Source organism: Tamandua tetradactyla, chromosome 22 (genome assembly GCF_023851605.1).
Source record: "Tamandua tetradactyla isolate mTamTet1 chromosome 22, mTamTet1.pri, whole genome shotgun sequence".
Lineage (NCBI taxonomy): Eukaryota > Metazoa > Chordata > Mammalia > Pilosa > Myrmecophagidae > Tamandua > Tamandua tetradactyla.
Genome location: NC_135348.1, coordinates 9,813,438 through 9,839,514, shown reverse-complemented (window position 1 = coordinate 9,839,514; position 26,077 = coordinate 9,813,438). Strand labels below are relative to the sequence as shown.

General features: G+C 37.4%; 1 protein-coding gene across 3 annotated transcripts in view; it reads right to left on the bottom strand.

The window, feature by feature from the left end:
• Window positions 1-26,077, bottom strand: part of PDGFC (platelet derived growth factor C) — a 265,873-nt gene that overhangs the window by 69,400 nt on the left and 170,396 nt on the right. The gene's annotated exons all lie outside the window — the stretch shown is intronic.

The window sequence follows — 26,077 nt, the reverse complement described above, 5'->3', positions numbered from 1 at the left end:
ATCTGGGCCTGGAACCTAATATGGTCTCACATATAAATACGAATTTATTTAAATTTCGTTAAAATTAGTTTAACGAAAATTTTCCAGAAAGTAAACTAACAAATAGACTGGGAGAAATCTATACTTTGTAACTTTACCGAGAATCACTCACCATTGTGGAAAAAAACCAACACTAATAGTAATACTCCTTATGGAATTTGTACCACAATTAAAGATATTGAATATGTGTATATCAGCTTAGATATATAGCATCACATTCACTGTGAATTGACCTAAAAGATGGAAACATCTGATTACTTCCTTCAATTTTTCTAGTGTAACTGCACAAGAACATTTACGTGCTGAAACACATTAATTTAAAATAAATAGCTTTGCTATTATTTTTCTTTTATATAAAATTGTGCTGGTTTGAAGATGTTATATACCCCAGAAAAGCCATGTTCTTTGTCCTAATGCAATTTTGCATGGGCAGACCTATTGTTTAGGTCTGACTGGATTATTTCCATGGAGATGTGACACACCAGTTGTGGGTGTGACCTTTGGATTGAATTGTTTCCATGGCAATGTGACACACCCAATTGTGGGTTAGGCTTTTTGATTAGATGGAAATGTGACTCCACCTGTGCGAGGTGGGTCTTAATTAATTTACTGTTGTCTTTAAGAGAGCTCACAGAGAAGTAAAGAACTCAGAGCCAAAAGAAAAAAAAGACCTGTGGAGATGCAGAAAGAAAATGCCCCTGAGGAAGGCATAAGAAACCAGAAGCCAAAGGACCAGAAGATACCAGCCACATGCCTTGCCAGCTGACAGAGGTGTTCCGGACACCATCAGCCTTTATTGAGTCAAAGTACCTGGATGCCTTAGTTTGGACATTTTCATAGGCTTTGAATTGTAAACTTGTAATTTAATCAATTTCCTTTATAACAGCCAACGCATTTCTGCTATATTGCATTCTGGCAGCATTAGCAAACTAAAACAAAGATGTAGGTCATTACATTTATTTTTAAACAATTGTGCATGTATGCTGTTGATGATTTCTATAAACTGCATTTCAGAATACTAAAGAACATTGCGAAACTTCTGTTATAAAAGGGAAGTCTGGGGAGAGGCATGGGTATTTTAGTGGCAGAATCCTCACCTGCCATATGGCACAGTTTCAATTTCCAACTATGCACTACTAAAAAAAAAAATCAGCAAATGGTGCTACAGTAATGGGATATTCACATGGAAAAGGAATGAAATGTGACCCACACCACACAGAATACAAAACAAAATTAATTAAATAAAATAACTTTTTTTAAAACGGGAAGTCTGAAACTGGTGATATCCACTTTTAGATTAAAAACAAAAAGACTACATTCAGCAGATAGCAAAAACATCAAATTAATATGCTTCGTGCATCACTGAATTCATAGAAAAGAACTGTTGGAAAAAGACGAAGTATATAGCAAACTGATTTCACTCACAAATCTTCCTCTAAGGAACTATCTAGAACCATCTTTATTCCTGAACCTTAACCTGCTTCAGCCTCGTTTTTGTCGTCTGTCATCTGAGGATAATGCTACCTACCACACAAGTATGCTTTTAGCAAAGAAAGTTGGAAAGCACAAGATAGCCCTTAAATCACTGTTGGAACTCAATAAAGTTTGTTTTCATCTTTACTCTCCATCCCCTGCACCCACCCTCCACACCTACCTTTTAACATAACCTTGAGAGTTTGTAACCAATAAATAAGAAAGGCCACACACAAAGGGGAGAGAATTTTCTTTTTGCCATATCGTATGACGAGTCCAGGGTTATAAATTACAAATTCATAAGTCAACCGGTATAATCATTTCAAGAGTTTTGGTGTATGTGTGGGGTGGTAATGGGGGTGGGGAGGGAGGGGGCAGGAGGAGTTGTGTAGAACAGACAAAAGCAGTTACTTAAGATGAAATGATAACACAGTTGATAATTACACTTTTTAACAAAGGGTAGTTTCCTATCAAGATGGTCGACATGTTATACAAAGCTTCTATTCATACAGTATCTGTTTGTTCTGCGCTTGGTAGGTAAAACTATCTGATGTGGGTTACTACCACTGCTGGTTTGAAAAGAGCCAGAATTCAGACTTGGTCAATCATTCTACAAGTATTTATTAAGCAATGACCTCATGCAAAGTGCTATGCTAGGTTCTCAGGATCCAAAGATGAAACTATAGCTGTTTTGGGCTCAGGGTCCATAAGGCACACTGGTAAGCACTCTAATGAGAGAGAGTAGGAAACACTGTGGAACACTGGCAGAGTAAGGGTAATTCTATATGCGAGATTAGGGTCAGTTTACAAAGGATTTGACATTTGGGCTGTCAATGAGCACTGATTGATCAGGGGTGAAAAGGGAGGGAACTGGAAATGCATGCTAGCGAGAAGTACAATACCTGAGATGTAACAGAAGAAGGAAGAGGCCAGGCATGTTCAACTGTGAATAGAGGATGGAAAATAAAGAAATAGATAGAGATCAAGCTGGGCAAATAGGCATAGGTGAGAAAACCATATAACAGAGTAATATACTAGAATATTCTTTTTCAGCCAACACTGCAAACAAGTAAGCACCATTTTAACAGGCCTCAAGTTCCTCGAAAATTTCTAAGTCAACATTTTAAAAAATGGAATTTCACAGGAAAACCTCGATTTCTGGCTTTTTAAAAAAATTAACATCTGGTAATACTAACTATTATTAGCTTTTGTGTGACTCCATGAGCACGCCTTCAGAACTGCTGTCAGCTCCACAACAGGAAGTACCTCTCTTTTATTTACTGCCTTATCCCAAGAACCTAGGGCAGTGCCTGTCATGTAATAAACAGTACATCAACATGTAGTGAATGGACAAATGAACATATGGCTTTCACTGCTTCAGAGCAAGTAGACCTAAGGGTGAGCGCAAATGGCTTTCTTTAGCTGGTACCTGCTCCTTCTAGTTTTTAAAAATCCACCTTTTTGTTTAAAATACGCAAATCTCTTCATTTATTTACATTTCTTGCTTCTGTAGACACCTGGATTTGCCACTCCTGAAAAACTACAAGGCAGTCTCGGAGGTTTTAGATGAAGGAAGTATATGATTCAATTTATTTTTTAAAAGATTACTCTAGTAACAATGAAAAAAAAAAGAGAACCAGGGAGATCACTGGAGTGGCAGTAGAAATGTAAGGACAGAGATTAGAAAGTATAGATACTAAGAAGGAGAAAACAAGGATATTTCCAAGGTTTTTGATTTGGGTGACTATGATGTTTCCAGTAGAATACAAGCAAGCAAAAGAGAAATTATTATTTTTTATTTAATGGTGCTTTGGAGAAATGGGATGAGGTTCAATTTTATGAGTCAAGTGTAAGGTGTCTGTGGGGCACAGAATTTCGGATGCACACTAAAGTCAGCTAGACTTGTGCACTTGCACCTCAGGAGACAGAAATGGCTGAGAAAGAGATGTGCAAGTTATCAGTGACAATTAAATAGGTAAAATGTAGAATAAGAAGATTCTGGGGATCAAGACAGCAGGACAAACAAATATCCATCTCATTTTTTACCCATAATCCCATGAAATAAAGATAATGTCTAACGAAAGAAAGAAGTATTGCAGCTCTGAAAAATTTTTTTAAGTATGACCAAGATGAGCACAATTTTGAAAAGCTATTGAAAAACAAATGGCAGACTTTATAGAGAAATAAAACTGGAGGAAACCACAATCTAAAATGCATGCAAGGACAGTGCAATGGTGGCTCAGTGGCAGAATTCTTGCCTGCCATGGCCAGAGACCTGGGTTCAGTTCCTGGAGCCTGCCTATACCAAAAAAAGATGAAATGCATGCAAGAGGAAATGGTTATATACAGGAGCATTTAGTAAACTCAAAGCCATACAATTTAATGCAAAGTATAGGAGGGTCACTGGACAAACCAGGTTGATTTGCACTGGGAGACACTAGACCATTTGACCCCTGTACTCTCTCCCATTTGGTCTAACTTAATAATGGCATTTTGCATCTAATCTCAAGCAAAGTATGGTGGATACTGGGTCCAGAGAAGCTGGGCAGTGCCCTAGAAGGTGGGAAACCCTTCCGCTTGGGAAACAAACTCATGGCACATTTCATCAAGTAGCTTATAGATGAAATGAGGCCCAACTTAGTCAGGACAGGGGAGAAGTTAATAGGAGAAACTGGCAGAGAAATAGCTATTTCCAAATACTAAGTAACAGAGACATGAGCGCAACAAATATTTGAGAAATGTCAAGTTTAAGGGAAAAAAAGCACCAAGCACAATTTTTTAGAAAAGTAAAATTAATAAGGAAAAAAAGAGAGAAGGAGGTATATAATAGAGAAGATAGGATTTAAACAATTGAATACGACTGCTGAATCATTACATTGTTATTTCTGTTGATTTCCAATGTCTTGGAGCAGCTAGAAGAAAAAAGGAAAAACCAAACTCTAAAATCTGCTCTATAACTACTTCTTAAAATGTACTCGGGAATTTATTGCTTGTCTGTATATATGTTACATTACCCAATAATAAAAGTTGATAGGGCAAAAAAATAAGTATACTTAGTAATCTCAAAGGAATATAAATGAATACTGCATAAATAAAACAAAATGACATGGATTTTTTTTTCTTGAAGATCTTGGATATTTAAAAGAATATTTAAAAAAATAAAATCTCAAAATTGGGCTGAAAAAGTGGATGAGATACCTAGAATAGTGAGCTGATACTTTGTAGCAGAGCCCAATTCAATTATTCAGGGTATGATACGGAGGCTAAATGTAGGGCGTTGACATCCAACATCAGGTACAGTGGAGGAGAGAGCAGAGGGAAAAGAAGGAAGCACATGGACGCATACAGGCAGGTATGCCCCAAGCTGAAAAAAAATGAGAATCATCAGATCAAAGGGCCAAATAATTGCCACACAAGATTAATTAAAAATGTCTACACAACCAAAATGTTGGTTAAATTGAACACACCAAGAGTAAAGAGAAAATCCTAAAAGCGTCCATAAAGGGGGAAGGGCAGAGAAAAAGGGAGGAAAGGGAGAAAGAGAGAGGGAGCACAACACACTATGTAAAAAGTTAAGAATCATTTGCTAATGAGAGTATCCACTGGATTTGGCAATTATGAAGGCATTTTCAATAAACTGGCTGGACAGAATACATTGTGTCAAAATTTCCTTGGGATCATCTTCAAAATAATACCTATGATAACCTTTTTAATAGAAAAAAGCATATTAGTAGTAAATTTAAACACTTCACAGATATAAATACCTCATAGAGCTCTTTTACTATACATCAATTCCTTCATATTTCTGTCAAAAAAATCCCAACACTGTTATGTATTTATTGGATAAGCTTTTCAAAAATATTTTTAAATGATTTTTAACCACACTTGGAGATATCTGAATTGTAACGGTTAAATAAGATTTTATTAAGGAACAAATAAGTCAAATTTAGTGCTCTCCAGCTTAAATCTTGATTTAAAAATCACTGTTCTGCAAATAAGTGAAGGATGATGTGTAGCCATCTTTACTTATCTCATAAAAGGTTTTCTATGCATTTGATGCCATTTAAAGAGAAATGTAATTTGCGCAACGATCTATAGGCTCAGCTAGACAGCTGGCAATTAAAATATTTACATATGCATACAGGTCTGTCACATGCATTTATCATAGTGCTTAAAAATCTATTTAGTTTTGCATTAAAAAATGAACATCTAAAAATGTACTATGTTCTTTTCATATAAAACAATATAATTTAACATATACTAATAACTGTTTCATAGTAAAATAGGAATTTCAAGATTTTTTTTCCGAACTAGTATCATAGAGCAATATAACTCTAAAATCCATCCAATTATTTTACCACTAATTTCTGTGACCATATCCAATAATTGTATGAAGTCTATGGAATTTAAAAGTACTAAGAAAATCATTAATTACTGAGGCTTAGCATTCCCTCTTGGTCAAAGCAGTAAATCCCCTTCCTAATGGCTGTGCTTACAAAAACAGCATTTTTCCTTAAGTTACATTCAAGATCATGTAAAATAGACCAAGTCATGATTTACCTGAAAAGTATTCCCATGCCTCATTGTTAATACCTAATCTTCGAGATGGCACACACACACACACATATACATACACAAAACAAATCTGATGCCACTTGATTCAATATTTCCTTTCAACTTGTTTGAGAATTTAGAGTATGATTAGAAAGAGAATAATACATCAAATTCAGCTGTCTTCCCTAACAACTTGAAGTGCTTCTCGCGTGAAAAAGTGCCATTTGCAGAATATGGGATTAATAGCAGAAGCTGCTTTGTTGATATAGTTGAGCATAGCTCAAAACATCAAGAAGAAAATGAAGAAAGGAAACAGTGACAAAAGATGTATCTGTAGGACATAGTCCAGTGAGAGGTAGATGATGAAACCAAGCAACATCTGACATATAAATGTGAAATCATAAAAAACAATCATCTTTAAATTAAAAAATCTATGCATGGCAGGTGACTGTTCTGGAGACATGATAATCCTTATAATACACACTCACGTATTAAATTCCAACATGCACAATTGCCCACATCAGTATTTTAAAAGGATTTGCTAAACCTATTTTATGAACCAATCAAACATTACTTTCTCACGGCAACATGATATAGTGCACACAGCATTAAGTGGTTTATAATGATCACTCCCTTCCTCTAACAAAGCCCTGAGGACCCGTGGAGGATTTATGTTCTTTTATGTTTAACAAACAAGTCTGGTGTTGTAGACAAAATTTTTATTCTCATGGGAGAATCTAAAAGCTGTGAGGACTTGAGGATTGCTTTCTTACCTTACTCCTAAGTAGAACTGTAAGGAGTATTCCAAAGAAATAAACTCACAAGTAAACATAAATGTCAGTTGTCTTCAACAACAACAACAAAAATAAGCAATTTTGCAAAACTGGCTGCTTCTGGTTTGTACTAATTAAAATCCTGTCAGTTAAATCTACCCCACAAATTATCAAATTTGATGGTAGTGCGACACCCTGCCAACAAATAAATGTGGACATGAAAACGTCGTAACTTCAGCGTCAACTGGAGTCTGAGCTTATTGGGAAAGGTAATAAAATTACTAAGATGATAATTATTCCACAGTGCTTATTGGCTTACACATTATTTTAGCAGAAATAAAAACTCAAAGCATACATAGAAATAGAAGTTTTAGACTCTTACTTAAAAGCCAAGATATTTATCCATATTTTCATTTGCATTTAAATAAACTTAACATAGTTACATTATTAAGGGATTTTGTGACAGGCTTTGTTTTCACTGCTTATATAAATTAACTCACTTAACCCAGCAAGAATCATAAAAAATGTAATATGTTATTGTGCTCATTTTATAGATTATAAAATATGGATACAGTAATTTTGCCAAGGTCACAAGTAACTAAATGTAGAGCCAAGGTTTCCACTTTGGCAGAACAGTGGCAAAACCTAAGCTCTTAAATGAGAAGGCATGCTACCTACTATATTTAAAATATGCCTCTATAATTATATTTGATTTACTCTGAGGCCAACTGCAGAGAATTTGTGTGTCTTTATTAAAATTGGCCAAATGGTCTTGCTCAATGGTTACAGAGACATTAAGGACCATTACAAATAAAACAGATCAGTGACTTAGTAACTTGGGCACATAAATATTGCAAATATTTGTTTTGATTAATTTGATAATATTTAGTATCAGGCTCTCTAAATTCTTCTTGGAGAGTTCTAAACCTATATAGGAAATGTGTAAGTCAAACCAACAAGTAGGGTTCAGAGGATTAAAAACTCATATCATAGAATAATTCTGAAAATGTGAGGGCTCTAACCTGTGGAAAATGGTTAAAGTTGTACATGGTGAGAAATTAATAGCTTCAAATTTTAATTTAAATAGCTTGTAATTAAATAAAAATACATCAAATACTAAAGTCATGATTTCAACCTTCAAAGCTAAATAAGACTAAATAAATAAGACTAAACAAAAACGTAAGGTGCAAATTAAAGAAGACAAAAGCTGTAGGAGATATATCTAAAACCATTTGAGAAAATCTTCTTGACCAAAAAGGTGAAGAGAGATATGAGACAAAATAAAGTCTCAGTGGCTGGGATATTTCAGAGTCTATAGGTTATCCTGGAGGTTATTTTTATGCATTATATACATATCCCTTTTTAGTTTATGGTGTATTGGAGTGGCTGGACCCAAGTACCTGAAACTGTTGAGCTGTTCCAGTAGCCTTGATTCTTGAAGATGATTGTATAAAGATATAACTTAAATAATTAAATAATGGGGGGGACAAAGGGTAAAATAAATTGGGTAGATGGAAATATTAGTGGTCAATGAGGGGTGGGGGCAAGTGGTATGGGATTTGCAAGTTTATCTTTTTTCTTTTTATTATTTTTTCTGGAGTGATGCAAAATGTTCTAAAAAATGATCATGGTGATGAACACACAACTATCTGATGACATTGTGACCCACTGATTGTACATCATGTGTGCAATGTACGTGTGTGAAGATTTCTCACTAAAACTGTTTTTTAAAAATTAACTGAAGTAGAAAAGTGAACAGAGTAATACCATAAAAGAAACTGAAAAGAATGGCATACATTTATCAATAAAAAAGATGCAAGGACATTGGGTTTTACAGTAGACTACTACTCAACTTTAAAGAAACATATATTTCCAATTCTACATAAAAATTATTTAAAAAAGACAAACGGCAAATATATTCCCAACATTAATAAAAAGCTAGCATAAACCTTGAATAAAAAATTCCCTGAAATGTTAATACCAAACATAAAAATTAAGGCCAAATTCATTCATAAATTGAGGGAAATACAAACATTCCAAACAAAAATTAATCAAATATCAGCCAGCAGTAGGCTGTGACCAATATATTATGATATATAAAACAAAAAGGGGTTTAATCCATGAACATAAGTATGGTTATGAGAATGATCCTTTAGAAAATTAAAAGCAGAAAAAATCATACGATCAAATCAATAAACGTTGAAACAATATGTTGAATTCAACTATCTAGACAAAAACTGAGTATACATAGCAGGAAACTTTCAAAATCTGGCTTAAAAAAGTAATGAACAGAAACTAATTCCAAATATTATTCTAAATAGTGAAAAACTAAACTAGCATTAAGTTAAAATAAGCACAGGGTTGTCCATTCTCACATCCAATATTCAACATTTGGGGGAGGCTCTAGATGATTCAGTAAGAGAGGAAACAAAAATTGTAATAGAAATAGAGGAGGAAGATAATCCTTAGTTAAGAATAGACTCTCCTGAGAACAGACACAGTGGGTTAAGCTCAGAGTATGAAGAGCTTGACAAGAGTTTAAGTGAGGGGAGAGGGGGCTTGGACGTGGAGCAGTGGTAAGCAATGATCACATTTGTGTACATTTCAAAGACAGATCTGGCAGAAGTGGATGTGGGGCATAAGAGAGAGAGACAGAGGCAAAGTATATCACAAAATTGCTGGTATTTATAAACCATCTGAAACAACTAAGAGAATTTAGTACAGTACCTGAATACTGGATCATTAGACAAACACCGATGGTTTTCTTTACGTTAACAAAAAATGGAAACTGAACTGGGAAAAATGCCTCATTCACAGTATAATTGCAAAAATGCAGAGTAATAAATTAATCCCCAAAGTATAAACACTAAGTGAGGAACTGCATAAGATGTTACTAAATGATATAAAACCATGAATTTATGATAACTTTTGGCAAATCCTAACTACTAAAATATTTGGACAAAAACAAATAATGACTATAAAAATAAAGCAAACATGATGTAGTACATACTATGTGCCAGATATTTTATAAATATTAGTCCATTCAGTCTTCAGTTACAACCCTATATGTAGCCATTATTATGATACCTATTTCATTGATGGGGAAACTGAAGTACAGAGATGCTACTTCACAAGGAAACCACCCAGCTAAGAATAACAAGAGTTACGGCATGAACCGTGTGGTCTTAGCTTCTGTGCCCATAATCTTAATGATTACATGACACTGTCTCTAGTTTCTAAGGTTTATATGGAAGGAATAAATGAATAATTAATTCACAAGAAAATTAAAAAAGCAGACTGTGGAGAGTGTTCTATTCTAATATATTGGAACTTCTGATGTTTCTGTAATCAAAATACTACATATCAGCAGACAAGCAAATAATAAATCAGTGGAACAGGAATATAATAATTAATGATAATTATTAAATGACAAAGTCCATTTTTTTCAATGAAAAATGAGATTATTGGAAAATCAGGACAGATGACTATTTGCAAGAAAAATAATTTCAGAATAACCAAATATCAGAATGTTAAGAGAAACAAAATGGCAATTCTGATGAAAATACAGAAAGTATGTATAGCTGCATCCTGGTGGGGAAGGAAAACTCTGCTCATAGAAGAATTAAAAAAACAAAAAAAAAAAATTTGAAAAATATGACTATACACAATTAAAAAAAAAATTTAGTTGGCAAAAATACATGTAAGTAGGGCCCTGTGTCTTCTAAGATGTTTTCAATAGCCTTGAAGCTCTTCCTTGGTCTTTTGGCACAATAAAATATAACAGTCACCCTTTGTACTTTCTATCCCAGCGCTGGAATAAGTAATTTCTCCAATAAGCCCTGACGCCTCTTGAGGAGAATGAAATTCAGAAAGCAAGCTCTGGACACTCAGAATGTTCCTTTTTCTAGGCCTATCCCATGAAAAAAGATGCTAAACACATATTTTGATCTACTATTTATCACGTATTTTATTCACTATTATATTTACTTATATACTCCATCCTACAATTTACTGAAATTGATAGGGAGAATTCCTACACCAATATCACAACTAACAAACCTGCTAAATAATGTTCAGGATTTTTGTCTTTTTAACATTATAATATTATCCTTTAAGAGGGTACAGAGTACTGTGCCCAAAAGTTATTTGATATAATTAATTTTTTCTCTGTGTGATATAACATAGATATATAATCATGCTGGTATACTTTTATATTTGATTCAATTCTACTTTTATAATATATGAAGTATTTACATATTTTAAAAGTCAAAATTCTATAAAAAGGTATATTTAGAAAAGTATTCTTTCACTCAAATTCCCTTCTATCCTATTTCTACTTGTTTAGGCTTTGGTTAATATGGATTGGAAAGGCAGAAAAGAGGACATTTACTTCATTTTGGAACTAAGGACTCATTAAAAAACAATACTATTCATTTTGTACTAAGTAATATAATCTCTCTGTGGTAGGGAAGCCCTTGTTAAAAAATCGGATACCATCCAAACTGGACGAATTTATATTAACTGGACCACATGGGCCTGGAATAAGAAAGACACGAAACTCGAATTCTGGTTCTGCCGCTTCACGTGACCTTAGCCACGTCATTTAAACATTGCGGGTCTAGTTTTCTCATCTCTCAAATGGATAGAATCAGATTGGCCCCTCCCCAGAATACAAGAAAATTCTCATTATCAGATAAAGCAAAAAAAAGAAACATGAAAGTACTATGGCTTTTTAAAAAAGGCATTATGGATTAGAAAAAAAAAGGCTTACAGATAATAACATAAGTATTTAACAGTCGTTAAGAATTTAGACTTGAGATGTAAAACTACAGCCACTGCCTGATACTAGCAGGATGACCCTGGGCAATTTATTTAAACCACTGGTTCTCAACTGGAAGAGATTTTGTCACCCAAGGGGTGTTGAGCAATGTCTAGAGACATTTTTCATTGTCGCAGCCGGGGGTGGGGGAAGGGTGATGATGCTGAAAATACATAGGACGGTCCCCACAACCAACACAATTCCCAAATGTCAATAGTGCTACTGCTGAAAACGTTGATTTCAACTCTCCAATCCTCTTGTTTAAAACAAGGATAGCAGTCATTAACTCTCAGAGTTTTGAGAATCAAATGACCTCATTTATATAAAAATTAGTCCATTTTTATCAATTTATCATTACTCAAGATATCTTGGAAAGATTTACTATGTTAGAGTCTTTCATTTTTCATCTATGTATATCATTGCTATACTTGCAAATACCAAGGTATTTTAGTTACAGATTATCTAAAGCTGAGAAAAATATAGAAGCAGCATGATAGTAAAATTTGGACAGGATTCATGCAAGGCTTATCAAAGCATTATCTTGACTTCAGGCCTGATTTTAAATGAAAATATTTAAATAATCAGCAATAGCATAAGGCATTTTGAAAGGCAAACCTGTTTAGATACATAAATTTAACTTTTGCAGTGGTCCATGAAAATAAAAAAGTGAGTTTTAAAGAACATATCAGAGCAAAATGAAAATATTCTTCTTTTTATAAATCAGAAAACATCCAGAATAATTCATTGTTCAAAAGGTTGGCATCAGTAAGAAAAGATCCACGTAACATGCTAACAGATGAGCAGAACACCACAATTCTCATCGATGAACTAATATTATAAGGAAACAAGTTCAATATAAAATGGCTTCAAGTTCCTCTTCTGCAAAATAGGACTGAACTAGACCATCCATAATATCATTTTTCAAAATCTCAGCTTTGTTCTGGTTTAAGAGCCCAATCACATTTCCTTTGATACTTGCGATTACGTCTAAAAGTATACTGCTTATCACAGAGCATATTCTTAGAACACGCCTAATAGTATATTTGCCAGAAAAAAACATTTATTATTTTCAAAGATCTATATAGTGGTCTTATCACAAAATATAATTTTCTACAGGCAGTTATTCATGGAAACAAACTTGGAAAAGTCAACATAATAGGAGTCCTTGAAGAGTTATTAGAAATTTCAGAAAAAAAGAAACAATACATAAATTTAGGGAAATGATGAGAGGCAAAGTGAATATAGTCTTGTTGCAAGGCCAGCCTTCTGGACTTGCTGATCCAAGATAAGGGAAGGACTAATCGCATCGAGGCAAGTGAAACAGGGTGATCCTGACCCCTTTGGAGAAAAGGTTCCAATATTTCCTTACTGTGTCTCTTTACAAAACTCTTCCAAGAGCCACGAGAGCCATGAAAGCCCAGGCAGCCAGAGACTTATGGAGATGAAGAAGGAATATATCCCCAGGAGAGCTTCATGAAACAAGCAGCCTGGAGAGAAAGCGAGCAGACGCTGCCATGCTCATCATGTGCCCTACCAGCTAGAACAGAAACTCTGAAAGTCATCAGCCTTCTCAAAGCAAGGTATCTTTCCCTGGATGCCTTAGACTGGACATTCCAACAGTCTTGCATTTGGACATTTTCATAGCTTTAGAACTGTAAACTTGTAACTTAATAAATTCCCCTTCTTAAAAGCCAAAAAACAAAAAATCTTTTAAAGTGCCGACTGGGTAATGTGAGAGACGGATGGTTATCATAGACCATACTGTAAGACAAAATCCTTTTCTTTAGCTACTGTGGAGCTCAAGCCACACTTTAAAAAGGCCACCCTTTAAAGGATGACAATGTTCATATCTTAAAACCTCAAGTTCTTGTGTGAGACTAGAGAGAGATTTTATTTGGTGCAAGATTTATATATTGGGTAATGCATTTCCTACTTTAACTTGTATGGTCAGTTTAGTTGAACACCATAAGTACAGGGAATCTTGAATAGGGCATGAGATTTTGTAGGTTTGTCCAGGTTAGTGTGATGCTTCGATAAATCCCAGAGAAATCTGGACAGTGAATAAAGAAGGATTTGCAGGGTCCCCTTAGGGGAATGGGAAGAAAGGGGGAAAGAGTCAATTTCCCAATATGGAGAATTTCTGATACTCTCACAGGCAGTGAGGACAAACAAAGAAATATACCAAGACCCTGATCTTGGGGTTCACCCCTAGGAAACTTATTCCTGCAAAGGACAGGCTAAGCCTACTTAAAATCTGGCCTACAATTCATCCCCAGAGAACCTCTTTTGTTGCTCAGATGTTGCCTCTCTCTCTCTAAGATGACACAGCAAGTGGTTGTCTTTCCCCAGATCTCATGTGGGACATGACTCCCAGGGGTGTAAATCTCTCTGGCAACGTGGGACAGAAATCCTGAGATGAGTTAGGACCCAGCATCAAAGGACTGAGAAAACCTTCTTGACCAAAAAGGGATAAAAGAGAAATGAGAAAAAATAAAGGGTCAGTGGCTGAGAGATTTCACACAGAGTCAAGAAGCTATCCTGGAGACTGTTCTTACACATTATATAGATATCCCTTTTCAGTTTATGGTGTATTGGAGAGGCTGGAGGAAAGTACCTGAAACTGTAGAGCTGTGTTCCAGTAACCTTGATTCTTGAAGCTGATTGTATGAAGTTACAATGTTTACAATGTGACTGTGTGTGAAAACCTTGTGTCTGACGCTCCCTTTATCTAGTGTATGGACAGATGAGTAAACATTATAGATTAAAACAATAAACAAATAATAGGGGGAACAAAGGTTAAAATAAATTGGGTAAATGGAAATACTAGTGATCAATGAGAGGGAGGGGTAAGAGGTATTGTATGTACGTATTTTTTCTCTTTTCTTTTTATTTCTTTTTCTGGAGTAATGCAAATGGTCTAAAAAATGATAACGGTGATGAATACACAACTATGTGATGATATTGTGAGCCACTGATTGCATACCATGCATGGAATGTTTGCATGTTAAGAATGTTTGTGTGTGTATGTTGGTTTATCAATAAAAATATTTTTTTTTTTTTAAAAAAGGCTGCCCTTTAGAACATGAATGCACACTTTGGGATTCATTTGTCAGAGGTTCCTTCCGACTTTTTTGTTAAGATAATATATTTCTTACTCCTTATGAGCTATAATCCCAATCAGAATGGTTCTAAGGAGTAATGATATATGTCAAACCCACAGAACTGGGCTGGCAAATATAAGTTGCTTACTAAATGGAAGAATGCTTATTATCCAATAAAAATTCTAGTATATTTCTAGACTTTCTAAGTTTTTACTTACCTTGTTGTCCAATTTAAGTTACAACAATATCTCAAACAACTAACAGATAGTTTGGCTCCCTATTTGCTTTTCCTACATTTTCTCCAGTGAGCACCGGAGACAGTATATGCCTACGTGGGGGGTGGGAAGGGAAGGTTGTCTAGGATATAGTTATTTAGAGTACAGGGAGAACAGGTAAAATATTTATTTATATCATTCTCATTTTTATGTTACTCTCTAAATAAGCATGTATCTAATTTAAGAATGTTCATTACCAATCTATTCAACTAATGTCTTGGAATATTTTAAATACATGAAGACTCTAGAGACAGGTAAAAGGCAGAGCTGATACAAAATTTTTCAACTGTAATAAGGTTGACTTTTCAATTTTGAAACAATCAGCCTTCACTAGAGAATGGGATTCTGTAGGGAGCTGAGTGTTCTAGGACTAAAATAAACTACTTAATGGAAATTTAGTGAAGTGTTGACATTAGTAACATTTTTTGAGGCTGCACATCTTGAAAAGAAAAATAATTTAACCACTATCGTGGGAAACTTGGAATCTCAGAAATGAGAGAAATAAGTCGCCCTATTCATGCTACATGTTACATGTCTGAAAACAACTTTCTGACTTGTGTTTCGGTAGAGTCATCGTTTACTTTTATTTCCATGGCAAAGGATTCCTGAGATTGTAGTTTCTGTGGACTCTCATTATAGAATGAGGAAAAAAAATGTCATTTTTCAAGCAACAAAACAAAAATCACCTTATAAAAGGAAACATTTCACACTGCTAGCTGATTTGATACTGTATTAAGTCCTGCGAAGACTATTACTTTACTTTTTTGTGGCACAAAAAGGGAAATAAAGAATACTAGGCTGAGTGTTCACTTGGCTATATCCACCTTCTTAGGCAATATTTCTGGGCAGGGCTTTTTGGCCCTAGTTTTATTTTATTTTTGTCTTCTCACTTTCAAATTTTTCTTCTCGCTCTTTATTTATTTCTTTCCTCATCTTGTTAAAATTAGCCCTTCAAGGTGTTTTAATACCCAGGATTCCCATCATATCCTTTAATAAATTCCCATGCTATCAAAAAATTCAGCAGTAAACTGTAACAGTTTCCAATGTATCACTCACTTCATTTCCCCTATTGCTCCAGATGTTTACTCTTAGGTTTCTAGCTCCTTGACAGAGGTAAGGTAACTTTTGAAATGATCACATGACTTATATTCACATAAGTCAAATTTCTATTACTCACTTATTCCACTAAGCCTCAATTTGTGTCTTTATGAATGAATGCCAAGACTCTGTGCATTTCTTTTTTTAATTTCACTTTTCTTGTAAGTAAAAAAGAAAATAATATTAAAAGCAGAGGAATCCCAAATCATTTGGCAGTGTGAGAAACCACCCTACCCCATTAGTATTAATTTACTGATTACCAGAAATTAGTCCCATTAGTTCAGAACTACATCTGAAGGGCCATGTCTATTATCATATATATCGGCAAAATTAAGGTCCAACAACAGTGGCCATGTATAGGAAAATATGTACAACTACCAAGCTGTTTTTATTCCAATTACCGAGCTGTTTTTATCACTTAAACTAGGGTTTTAAAATATGAAAAATACATAATCAAGGGTCTTAAAAATAAAGTATGTGTAGCATGATACAATTCTAAATATAAACTTAGAACAGAAGCTCCTTGAAGGCAGGGATTGCATTTTTTGAATATTTATGTTATCAGACCCAAACTACTATGTGACAATTCAGCATGGACATCAAACCATACTATTTGGTTGATATCAGAAATGAAGTATTTCAAACGTTAAAGGAAAATAAATAGTCGGGCCATGGTAGCCCAACAGGCAGAGTTCTCGTCTGCCATGCCAGAGAGCTAGGTTCGATTTCCAGTGCCTGCCCAAGCAAAAAAATAAAAATAAAAATAAAAAGACAAAGGAAAATAAATAATAATGCAATGTATATCCTTGCCCAGTGTCCCCACCTCAAACTTCGGCTCCAAGGAACTGATGAAACACAGATAAGTTTCATTCTACTTGTGAGCCTTTGGGCAACTGAGTAATTGTGGGCTGCTCAGGGTTTTAGTCATTTATGAACCTCAACTTGGGCGAGACAGCATTATTTCACCAGATGGCAAATATGACACATTTTTGGTACAGCAACTCAAGCAATAATCTTCCTGTAATAGGTCAAGAACGTACTTTGTATCATTAAGTTATGACTAACACAATCCAAGCACGTACAGAGGTACATTTCATTAGTTATATTTAGGAATTGCTCTTTAAAAAGAAACAAACTGTATTAGTTAGGGTTCTCTAGAGAAACAGAATCAACAGGGAACACTTGCAAATATAAAATTTATAAAAGTGTCTCACGTGACCGTAGGAACGCAGAGTCCAAAATCCACAGGGCAGGCTGCGAAGCTGATGACTCCAATGGATGGCCTGGATGAACTCCACAGGAGAGGCTCGCCAGCCAAAGCAGGAATGCCACTTATCTCCTCTGAGTCCTCCTTAAAAGGCTTCCCATGATTGCATTTAGCATCACTAATTGCAGAAGACACTCCCCTTTGGCTGATCACAAATGGAATCAGCTGTGGATGTAGCTAACGTGATCATAACCTAATCCTATGAAATGTCCTCATTGCAACAGACAGGCCAGTGCTTACCCAATCAGACGAACAGGTACCACAACATGGCCAAGTTGACACCTGTCCCTAACCATGACAGTCCACCCCTTGTCAACTTGGCACCTATACCTTAGATTTCCAAATGAAAACAAAAATAAGCACACATTTTTTCTTTTACCTGACAATACTCAACTGTCCTGCATATAACTGGAAACACATTAAATCTCTCCAGAATAGGGTGCAAATCCTTGGACAACATTCATTCTTAAACTTGATATCTTACAACTTAAATAGTATAACACAAACAAAACAGCATTACAGTCCTCGTTTCTGTAACTGATCACGTGGTCGAAGTTCATATTTATCACTACCTTCTTCCACTACCCATTCCATGTTCCCTTTCCCCTCAGCAAGCACTTCAGCTGGCCGTGGTTCTTTGCCTGGTGGGGTGACCCAAACTTTCATTCCTGAAGTCTCAGAGCCATTAGTGGTCCTGCCTGGATTGTGTTGTTGCAGTTTTCCATTGATTTTAATCACAGGGCATGGTAGTACTAATAGACGCCCCAGGGGATCTCCTATATTCCAAGAAAACTCTTCTTTACCTCCATTATGTAGTTGCAGTCCTACTTCCTTCTGATAGTCAGGGTCAATTACCCCAGACAATAATGTAATTCCCTTCTTGGTGTGTTGATCCAGAGGCATAAGTAGCCCAAAGTGGCCAGGTGGCAATCTTAACTTCCAGTTCAGTGGTATCACTGTTGTTTCTCCTGGAGAAAGCACACCCCATTTTGGAACTAAAACCTGTAGACCAGCAGAACTCAGGGTAGCAGGGACAGGAAGCAAAAATTTTCCTAGTGGATCACTAGGAGTAATAGTGAGTGGCACCACACCCATTTCCACCCCTTGGTTCCTGGACCCATGGATCCTGGCTATGGGAGAAACAGCACCATACAGTGGACGCTGATTCAGAGCATACACAGCTTCCTGGAGAACATTACCCCAGCCTTTCAAGTTTTTGCCACCTAGTTGGCACCGTAATTGAGTTTTCAAAAGGCCATGCCACCGTTCTATCAATCCAGCTGCTTCTGGATGATGGGGAACATGGTAAGACCAGAGAATTCCATGAGCATGTGCCCATTCCCGCACTTCATTTGCTGTGAAGTGTGTTCCTTGATCCGAAGCAATGCTATGTGGAATACCATGGCGATGGATAAGGCATTCTGTAAGCCCACGGATAGTAGTTTTGGCAGAAGCATTGCGTGCAGGGAAAGCAAACCCATATCCAGAGTATGTGTCTATTCCAGTTAGAACAAATCGCTGCCCCTTCCATGAAGGGAGTGGTCCAATGTAATCAACCTGCCACCATGTAGCTGGCTGGTCACCTCGGGGAATGGTGCCATATCGGGGGCTGAGTGTGGGTCTCTGCTGCTGGCAGATTGGGCACTCAGCAGTGGCTGTAGCCAGGTCAGCCTTGGTGAGTGGAAGTCCATGCTGCTGAGCCCATGCATAACCTCCATCCCTACCACCATGACCACTTTGTTCATGAGCCCATTGGGCAATAACAGGAGTTGCTGGGGAAACAGGCTGACTGGTATCCATAGAACGGGTCATCTTATCCACTTGATTATTAAAATCTTCCTCTACTGAAGTCACCCTCTGGTGTGCATTCACATGGGACACAAATATCTTCATGTTTTTAGCCCACTCAGAAAGGTCTATCCACATACTTCTTCCCCAGACCTCTTTGTCACCAATTTTCCAATTATGGTCTTTCCAAGTCCCTGACCATCCAGCCAAACCATTAGCAACAGCCCATGAGTCAGTATACAAACGCACCTCTGGCCAGTTTTCCTTCCAAGCAAAATGAACAACCAGGTGAACTGCTCGAAGTTCTGCCCACTGGGAGGATTTCCCCTCACCACTGTCCTTTAAAGACACCCCAGAAAGGGGTTGTAATGCTGCAGCTGTCCACTTTCGGGTGGTACCTGCATATCGTGCTGAACCATCTGTAAACCAGGCCCGAGTTTTCTCTTCCTCAGTCAATTCACTGTAAGGAACTCCCCAAGAGGCCATAGCTCTGGTCTGGGAAAGAGAAGGTAATGTGGCAGCAGGAGTGGAAACCATGGGCATCTGTGCCACTTCTTCATGTAACTTACTTGTGCCTTCAGGACCTGCTCTGGCTCTATCTCGTATATACCATTTCCACTTTACAATAGAGTGCTGCTGTGCACGCCCAACTTTATGGCTTGGTGGGTCAGACAACACCCAACTCATGATAGGCAACTCAGGTCTCATGGTAACTTGGTGGCCCATGGTTAAGCGTTCAGTCTCTACTAAGGCCCAGTAGCAGGCCAAAAGCTGTTTCTCAAAAGGAGAGTAGTTATCTGCAGCAGATGGTAAGGCTTTGCTCCAAAATCCTAAGGGTCTGCGTTGTGATTCTCCTACTGGGGCCTGCCAAAGGCTCCAGACAGCATCTCTATTTGCCACTGACACTTCCAGCACCATTGGATCTGCTGGATCATATGGCCCAAGTGGCAGAGCAGCTTGCACAGCAGCCTGGACCTGTCGCAGAGCCTCCTCTTGTTCAGGTCCCCACTCAAAATTAGCAGCTTTTCTGGTCACTCGATAAATGGGCCAGAGTAGCACACCCAAATGAGGAATATGTTGTCGCCAAAATCCAAAAAGACCAACTAGGCGTTGTGCTTCTTTTTTGGTTGGGGGAGGGGCCAGATGCAGCAATTTATCCTTCACCTTAGAAGGGATATCTCGACAAGCCCCACACCACTGGACACCTAGAAATTTTACTGAGGTGGAAGGCCCCTGTATTTTTGTTGGATTTATCTCCCATCCTCTGACACGCAAATGCCTTACCAGTAAATCTAGAGTAGTTGCTACTTCTTGTTCACTAGGTCCAATCAACATGATACCATCAATATAATGGACCAGTGTGATGTCTTGTGGGAGGCAGAAACGATCAAGGTCTCTGCGAACAAGATTATGACATAGGGCTGGAGAGTTGATATACCCCTGAGGTAGGACAGTGAAAGTATATTGCTGACCTTGCCAGCTGAAAGCAAACTGTTTCTGGTGGTCCTTACTAATAGCTATTGAGAAAAAAGCATTTGCCAGATCAATAGCTGCATACCAGGTACCAGGGGATGTATTGATTTGCTCAAGCAATGATACTACATCTGGAACAGCAGCTGCAATTGGAGTTACCACCTGGTTGAGTTTACGATAATCCACTGTCATTCTCCAAGACCCATCTGTTTTCTGCACAGGCCAAATAGGAGAGTTGAATGGGGATGTGGTGGGAATCACCACCCCTGCATCTTTCAAGTCCTTAAGAGTGGCAGTAATCTCTGCAATCCCTCCAGGAATACGGTATTGCTTTTGATTTACTATTTTGCTTGGTAGGGGCAGTTCTAGTGGCTTCCACTTGGCCTTTCTCACCATAATAGCCCTCACTGCACTAGTTAGAGAACCAACGTGGGGATTCTGCCAGTTGCTCAGTATGTCTATGCCAATTATACATTCCGGAACTGGGGAAATAACTACAGGATGGGTCCGGGGGCCCACTGGACCCACTGTGAGATGGACCTGAGCTAAAACTCCATTGATCACCTGGCCTCCATAAGCCCCCACTCTGACTGGTGGTCCAGAGTGACGTTTTGGGTCCCCTGGAATTAATGTCACTTCTGAACCAGTGTCTAATAATCCCCGAAATATCTGATCATTTCCTTTTCCCCAATGCACAGTTACCCTGGTAAAAGGCCGTCGGTCTCCTTGAGGAAGACTTAGAGGAAGGTCAACAGTATAAATTGTGGCAGTGTAACAGGTTTCTTCCCCATAGGGACCTGGCCTCCCCTTCATTCAAGGGGCTCAGGGTCTGTAAACTGTTTCAAGTCTGGAAATTGATTAAGGGGCCGTGATTCTGTGTTTTTGTAATTCAGGTTAGACTTCTGTTCCCTTGACCTAGAACTCTTTTGTTTGTACAGCTCCAACAAGAATTTAGTAGACTGCCCTTCCATTGTATTTCTAGGCACCCCATGATTTACTAGCCAATGCCACAAATCTCTGCGTGTCATATAATTTTGATGCCTCCTTTGAGTTTGTTGTCTATTATAATACCCACGTCTACCCTGTCTTTGGTGATTAAGTGCTGCCACCTGGCTTCTGCCAACTCGGGATCCTGTCATCCCCATTGTGTTTAAGGATTCCAGCTCAGTGACAGCAGTTCCTACAGTAATATCTGACCTACAGAGAATTGCAACCACAGAGCTCTTGAGGGATGATGGTGCTAGTCTCACAAACTTATTTCTCACTGTTCTGGTAAAAGGTGCATCCTCTGGACATTCCTGGGGTGTAAGAGCAGGCTTTGCATGATAAATCCACTCTAACATCCCAATCTCTCTAAGCCTCTGGATCCCCTCATCTACATTATACCAGGGCAGTTCTGGCATTTCAACCTCAGGTAATGTTGGCCACCTTTTGATCCATGTTTCAACCAACCACCCAAACAAGCTGTTAACACCTTTTCTAACTGCTCTAGCTATAACATTGAATGCAGAATCTCTGCTTAGTGGGCCCATATCAATAAATTCAGCCTGATCCAGCCTTATATTCCTCCCACCATTATCCCACACTCTTAAAATCCATTGCCACACATATTCCCCTGATTTCTGTCTATATAAATTGGAAAACTCACACAGTTCTTTTGGAGTATAACGTACCTCCTCATGTGTGATACTTTGTACCTCACCTTTAGGGGCCTGTTGGGACTTTAGTCTAGTTATAGGTCTAGAAGAAATGAGGGGTGGTGGGGGTGGGTCATGAAAAGAATTAGAAATATCTTCCAAGCCATTTGCTTCAGGGCTTTCATTTGCAGTTTCATCTGGTGAAACAGGATTAATAACTCTAGGGCTAATCCCTTCAGGAGGAGGTTGGGTGGCCAATTCCTCAAGGCAGGCTGAAGGTGGGGCGGCTATGTCCTCAGGGCAGACTATTACAGGGTTATCTAAAGAAGGCTCAGCATGGTCTAGGGTTTCAACCTCACCCCCAACATCATTATCAATCCATATGTCACCATCCCATTTTTCAGGGTCCCACTCCTTTCCAATCAATGCCCTCACTTTAACGGCAGACACCATGCAAGACTGAGATTTCAGTTTACGTTGTAAAGTTGCTACTCTAACAATAAGATTCTGAGTCTGATTTTCAGAGATCTCAAGTCTACGGCTACAGGAAATAAAATTTTCCTTGAGGATACTCATAGAAACCTCTACATCTTTCAGACGGCACTTAAGCTTCTTGTTTGAAGCCTTAAGCCCATCCCTTTCACCCTTTAATGCAGACAGTGTATCTAACAACAACCAACCAACATCTCTATAACTCTTATTTCTACAAAACTCTGTAAAGGTGTCAAGAACATTATCCCCCAGAGTCTGGCTTCGTACAAGCGAAGCATTAGGAGAATCGAATGATGATATTTTGACTATCTCCTTTGCCAACTCAGTCCATGGATTGGGAGTGTCATTCTGATTATGGGAATCAGAGTCCTTAGAGTCTCTGAGCCCAGTCAGAGTAGAAAACCATTCATAAAAACCCATTTTTAAGATTCTGTTCCTTAAGAACCACTCCTGGTACCAAGATGTATTAGTTAGGGTTCTCTAGAGAAACAGAATCAACAGGGAACACTTGCAAATATAAAATTTATAAAAGTGTCTCACGTGACCGTAGGAACGCAGAGTCCAAAATCCACAGGGCAGGCTGCGAAGCTGATGACTCCAATGGATGGCCTGGATGAACTCCACAGGAGAGGCTCGCCAGCCAAAGCAGGAATGCCACTTATCTCCTCTGAGTCCTCCTTAAAAGGCTTCCCATGATTGCATTTAGCATCACTAATTGCAGAAGACACTCCCCTTTGGCTGATCACAAATGGAATCAGCTGTGGATGTAGCTAACGTGATCATAACCTAATCCTATGAAATGTCCTCATTGCAACAGACAGGCCAGTGCTTACCCAATCAGACGAACAGGTACCACAACATGGCCAAGTTGACACCTGTCCCTAACCATGACACAAACAAAAATGATTTCCATGCTCAATATTGTTAAAGTTATCAATTAAATTTAATCTCTTACTACCAATAAAATTACCTCACCCTTTGCTTGGTACATTTCCATTTATTCACAAAATTTCAGCTAAAGATTGCCTCTGCAGAGAAGCCTTCGGTGAGTCCTGCCGGCAGGAGTTACATAGTCCTTGCAGCATAGTCCCACCGCATCCAATTACTTTAGTGAATTAAATTTTCGCAAACCTGTTCATTTTTTAACCAATGCTTTCTGGGGGACAGAAGCCTTTCTAATAGTATTTTTATACAAAATATTTAGCATAGTACTTGGCCCACACAAAGCAGGGATTAAAATGACTGTTGAGAAGACGGATGGATGGATGGATGGATGGATGGATGGATGGGTGGGTGGGTGAGTAGATGGATGGATGGGTGAATTTGCACATACATAGCATGCTAACATACTATTTACATAAAAATATATATTCATATCTATTATCTACAGACTAGTAACCAAATACTCATGATTACATATATGGTGTTGAAATATTCCTGATCACTATTTATACATTTGAACACTTTTTGCTCCTTTTTTCTTATTCTGGTCATTCACATTAAATACAAGCATTTGCCACAGTATGTCAAGCCCCAAATGTTTCCTGAAAACCCTAAAGAATACCCTGGGTTCTATCTGAGACTCTAAGAAGTTTTACTTAGTAAGTTTATTTTTTTCAGAAACTTAAACAGACTCCAAATTTTTCCTATACCAGATAAGCCCTGAAACCCAGAGGTACCAGCCACTCCAAGAACATTATCGAGGTTCATTCCTCTACCCCTTAATGCCGACACCCCTTTCTTCTTAATGAAGTTAAAATGGTCATTGCCAAGATATCCCTGAAGGTTGAGAGAGTGATCAAATGAAAGGAAAGAGGTATAACTGAGAAATCAGGATTTAAAACTTGAGTATGATCAATGACTCTTCATACAGATATTTCTTTTTAGCTTCTTATGTATTGCAGTAGCCATATTAAAATAGCCAACAAAGAAATTGTTGAACTGTAATCCAGTGGCCCTGATCTTTGATAATGATTGTATAATTGTATAGCATTTATCATGTGCCTGTATGATTGTGAAACCTTATGACTGACACTCCCTTTATCCAGTGTATGGGGAAATGAGCAAGAAAATAAAGAGACCCATGAAAAGAATCAGAGGTGTGGAATATGGGGGAAAATACCCCTATGTAAAAGACTGAAAATAGCTATGGTACTACTTTAATAATCTTTCATCAATTCTAACAAATGTAACTGCTGTCAAAAAACAGAAATACAAAAATAGTGTTATCAATTGTAACAAATTTTTCACGCCAATGGAAGTGTTGGTGGTGCAGTAGTGTATGGGAATTCTGTACTTTATGCATGACTGCTTGATAAACACGCAACTTCTCTAATAAAAAAAAATTTTAATGCTAAAAAAAAATCACTTGCCTAAAATTTGTAATAATATAACTAAGCTGAAATCTCATATGACAAAATAAGTCACTGATTACCAAAATGCGTGCTAATAAAATAATACAGATAGGGTGGGGCATGGTGGTTCAGCAGGCAGTTTCTTGCCTGCCATGCTGAAGACCTGGGTTCGATTCCTGGTGCCTGCCCATGTTAAAAAAACAAAAAAATACAGATACAATTGTTAAATTTCAGAACAAGGAGTTAAAAAAAAGATAAAATATAATTTTAGAATCAAATGTCTGTATCTAAAATGAAAACACATTGATTTTGCTTCTGAAAAAAAAAAAAAAAAACAAGAACTAATTTTCTAAAAAAAATCATTGCAAGTGGCTTTAAAAAGAAAAAGCCCTAGACTTTATTTAGAGTAATACATGAGACTGTTTTGTTTAGAAATTCAGTATAATGTTAATCATCTTTCATTTTCTTACAGGCTCCTCATTACCATGGTGACCCTCTGATTTGCTGCATATGTTTAATACCCTAGCTAAATACTGGTTTTTCAACTTTCTGTATTTTATCTCTGTGGTCTAGGCATCCTACTGCTTACCAAAGTTTCAGCTAAGTAGGGACAGTATTCAGATCCTATTGGGAGCTCAACTAATTAAGGGCATGCACTTATATTTCCTATTCTCAATAGTACTGAATAAAAGACTGGAAAAACATTTTTGAGTACATATTCTCAAGTACATGCTTAAACCTTATTGTAATTATATTCTCTCTGACTAAACATTTTTTAAGCAAGTATTAAGCAGGATTGAAGATGAAGGTTTCTTCTCTAAATCTTCTCACCTGCTTTTTAGGGAATGAATGAAGTTGGAAGTGGTCTGTGACTAATCTTTCTCTTTTATCACATATAACACATCCCATCAACTGTGAATTTGAAATATTTTTG